The sequence below is a fragment of the Hylobates moloch genome, unplaced genomic scaffold, assembly GCF_009828535.3.
Source record: "Hylobates moloch isolate HMO894 unplaced genomic scaffold, HMol_V3 SCAFFOLD_24, whole genome shotgun sequence".
Classification (NCBI taxonomy): Eukaryota; Metazoa; Chordata; class Mammalia; order Primates; family Hylobatidae; genus Hylobates; species Hylobates moloch.
The window spans coordinates 15,767,780-15,772,456 of record NW_026652299.1 but is presented as its reverse complement, the minus strand read 5'-3'; positions in this window follow the sequence as shown (position 1 = coordinate 15,772,456).

Here is a 4,677-nt window from a genome sequence, read left to right as displayed (position 1 = left end):
TTTTTTTTTTTTTTTTCGAGACAGGGTCTTGCTCTGTTGCCCAGGCTGGAGGAAGTGGCATGATCTTGGCTCACTGCAACCTCTGCCTCCCAGGTTCAAGCGATTCTCCTGCCTCAGCCTCCCTAGTAGCTGGGACTACAGGCATGCACCACCACGCATGGCTAATTTTTGTATTTTTAGTAGAGACAGTTTCACCATGTTAGCCAGGCTGGTCTTGAACTCCTGACCTCAGGTGATCTGCCGCCTGGGCCTTTCAAAGTGCTGGGATTACAGGCGTGAGCCACCGTGCCCGGCCTCAATGACTTTCTTTTTCCCATTAGGATTACCTCCATTTTGGGCTCTTTTTGAGGGAGGAGGCACTGCCTTCTCACTCCCAGTCTAAAGCTGCTTTCCCTTCTCGGTGATGTTTTCTGCTTCCATGCCTTTGTACATGCTGTGTCTGTTCTATTGATTTTCCTTCCCATCTCCCGTGTATGGCAAACTCCCACTTGTATTTCATGATTCTGCTCAAGTGTTCTTTCCTGTATGAAGCCCAAGCTGTCCACATGGAGAGACATCTGGCCAGCCCCCTGTTGTTCCAGCCATCCCCAGTTCAGGTACCAGACATGCCGTGAAGAAGCCATCCTAGATGCCCAGCCCCAGCTACCATCTGATGCAACCACACTGCTCACCCCAAGCAAGAACTGCCTGCAGGAGCCTAGTATTATTCTCTCTCACAGAACCATGGCAGGGAATAATAAATTGTTGTTTGAAGCCACTCTGTTTTGTGGTGGTTTGTTAGGTGGCAATAGGAAACTAGAACACCATAGCCTTTTTTTTTTAGAAAATAACTTGATATTCATAAGCAGAGCTTTTTAAGCTGCTTTTATTATCTTTCCCTTTATACGAGCACATTCTGCAACATAAGGAGATTTCTATCTCAGCCCTGAACGAGATTTATGATCTTGATCAAGTCTCTTTATAACAATGTCACAGAACTTTACTTGCTTCAATTGTAATATGAAGGATTGAACTAGTTAATCACTAAGGTCCACTCTAGTTCCATAATTGTGGCATTCCCTTCTAACCATCAGGGAAAAATTGACTTATTCTTTGTTAAGTTGTAGCTTGCAGTAAAGTTTTATGGGCACTAGAATTTTCAGCGAGGTGGTGAATGCCAGGAAAGTGCTGACTCAGCACAATGCTGTCTGTTAGCCAGGAACAAAAATGAGGAGCAACCATAAATGTAATCCTTTAGCTCCTTCTCCCTGCAAAATTCAGAAGATGTTTTATCTGTAACAAAAGACTTGAAAGAGGATTCTCACTTTTTCCCTTAAAATTTGTTACTCAAGTCTGTAGGTAACTGCAGGATTTTTGACAGAAGATGCAGATTTGCATAGTTGACTCAGTCTCCGGAAGATCCCTGCACTCAAATTCTAAGTTTAGGGCAAGTGAACTGAGTGATTCCTAGAGGAAATAAACTCTCGCCTGAGAACAACAGCTGAAGTAAAATCCCATAAGCCAAGGAAAACAGCCACACAATTACAGTAACAGGTGGTCAGTTTCAAAACAAATTTCAAGGTCTGACTCGCCTGGCACCTGCTCTAGAACCACAGACAGCAGTTTGACACTGTCTGGGTCCAAGTTAGGTCATCCCTGCCATGCCATAAGGAAGATTAACTACCTTTATTAGCAGAGCTAAGTCATGGTAGGTTAGAGGACTGCTTCTCTGGTAGTAACCCCTGTGTTCCCTGTCTGAGAAGAGGGAATAAGAGAGAATTTGGGAACTGGACAGGACCATGCAGACTAACCATTAGGTTGGTGCAAAAGTAATTGCAGTTTTTGCCCTTAAAAGTAATGGCAAAGTGAAGCTGAGGGGAGCTAAGCAGAGATTTGCTCAGAATCACATGACCTGTAGAAGCAGAACATCCCCACCCCCATTTTATTGTGAAAAAATTCAAACACACAGCAAAGTTGAAAGGATTTTTACAAGGCACAGCTGTATATGCATTGCCTGGATTCTACTGTTAATATTTTATTAAACTTGTTTATTTTCTAACTATCCCTCTATCCATCCTTCTATCATCTTATTTCCTGGATGCCTTTCGAAGTGAATTGCAGACATCTGTACTCCTTCCCCTAAAGCAGCATAGTGTTTTATCATCATTTAATAATTTAATACCTCAATTTTATATACATTGTGGAACCAGGAAACATTATAAGAAATCACTGGACCCCAAAAATGTAAATTAGCCTTGGCTAGCCTGAAAGAGAACCCAATTTCCTAAGGTCCTAACTTTAAGGCACTTGAGGATTCTTACTAAGAGCAAATTCCCGAGATGACAGAAATACTAGTCAACACACATCAATGTCTGTTTTTCCCTCCTCCTGGAATCCTATGCTTTCCCCTTCCTGCTCCACCTGTTGAAATCCTCTCTTCATTCCTCCAAGAATGATCTCAGATGTCTGCAAGGAACATAAACCACTGTTACACATGTATTGTTTTAAGGAAAAAAGTTATTTAAGAAGTCTGAACTGTCACCTCCTTCCCAATCCCTTTCCTAAACCCTGAGTTTTAACTTTTCTCATTTTAATGCCCATAAACTTTTTTCCTCCCTCATTCTACCTTGTTGCAGTTTAGTATTTATTTGTTTATTTATCATGACTACTGCTCCTCCTCCTAATAATACTTATGGTTAATTTCTTTTTAAGGGATTATATCTTAAGACTATGTGTTTTCTGCAGTTCTTTGCATAGAGTCAACACTGAAGGACAAGCAACTTCAAATTTCCAAGGAACAAAATTATGTTCGGTTGGTTTTCTGAAAATGAGATCTTAAGAACCACGTGTATCAGAATCCCATGAAGAGCTTGTTTAGTGTGCAAATTTCTAGATTGTCCCCCCTCAGAAATGCTCATTCAGAAGTTCCTGTCCATTGCAGGGACATGGATGAAGCTGGAAACCATCATTCTCAGCAAACTAACACAGGAACAGAAAACCAAACACTGCATGTTCTCACTCAAAAGTGGGAGTTGAACAATGAGAACACATGGACACGGGGAGGGGAACATCACATACCGGGGCCTGTCGAGGGGTGGGAGGCAAGGGCAGGGAGAGGATTAGGACAAATACCTAATGCATGTGGGGCTTAAAACCTAGATGATGGGTTGATAGGTGCAGCAAATCACCATGGACATGTATACCTATGTAACAAACTTGCATGTTCAGCACATGTATCCCAGAACTTAAAGTAAAATATAAAATAATAATAAAAAGAAATGCTCATTCAGGAGTTTTGTGGTGGGGGTTCAGGAGGCTGCAGCCTTAACAATTACCTCTGGTGATTTTGACACAGGTAGCACAGCAGCCAAACTTGGAGAGATTTGTTCACAGCTCTGCATCACCAACCTTACTTTCTGTTAGGCCTTTAATCACTTTTTTTTTTTTTGAGACAGGGTCTTGCTCTATCACCCAGGCTGGAGTAAAGTGGCACAATCTTGGCTTACTGCAATCTCTGTATCCTGGGTTCAAGCGATCCTCTCTGCCTCGGCCTCCTGAGTAGCTGGGACCACAGACATGCTCCATTATGCCCAACTAATTTTTAAAATTTTTTTTAGAGACAGGCTGATCTCGAACTCCTGAGCTCAAGCAATCTGCCTGCCTCAGCCTCCCAAAGTGCTGGGATTACAGGTGTGAGCCACTGTGCCTGGCCTTTTAATCACTTTTAAACCAGCAACCCTAATCTGCCTGTCCCTTGAATGGATCCGGATAAAGATGTGGCAAACAAGCCTCCTGTCACGGTGGGGTGTGACATGGCATCACCCCTTCACCACATCATGTGCTGCCAGTCACCACTTCTGCTGTTGCCACCAACCCCCGCGTTTCCCTTTGTCACTTCCCCCTTGCCACCACCAACGGCCACTGTCCCTCTGCTCCTCACCCTCCATAGCTGAGTCAGATCCAGCATTGGGCACTTGAGGAAGAAGCCACTGTGGAAGGCGGGATGAGGGTGTTCCCATTCTACATTCACAAGCCCACAGCTGGGAGCAGAAGCACACCTAATTCTGACCCTGGCTTCTGAAGAAGCTCTGCAAACCTGGCTAGAAAGTTGGGCCTGTGGTTTGAGGTTCCCGCTGCCTTTGATTTTACAATGAGTGGAAATTGAGGTTGAGTAACAGGTCTCTTGCCCAAGTATGAAGAGCCACCACGAAGCATAGAGCAATGAAGGCAGGAGCTGATGACATGTGGTTGGTTCCCCCTCTAGACCAAGTATCTTTGTATAGGGAAGGCCGACATGGCCATCTTCACGGTTTGGCCTTAGTGGAGTATCTTATACATACTGAAATTTGTTTTTGTTTTCAGGTGCTAAAAGGATAATACCAAGGAAAACTACAGGTGGGGGCAGTGAATGGCCAACATGCCTATAATCCCAGCACTTGAAGCCAGGAGTTCGAGACCAGCCTGGGAAACAAAGCGAGACCCTGTGTCTAAAAAAACTTTTTTAAAAATTAGCTGGGCATGATGGCACATGCCTATAGTCCCAGCTACTCAGCTACTCGGGAGACCAAGGTGGGTGGATAGCTTGAGCCTAGGAGTTTGAGGCTGCAGTGAGCTATGATTGCACCACTGCACTCCAGCATGAGTGACAGAGTGAGACCCTGTCTCTTTAAAAGAAAAAACTATGATTCAGAGTGTTGT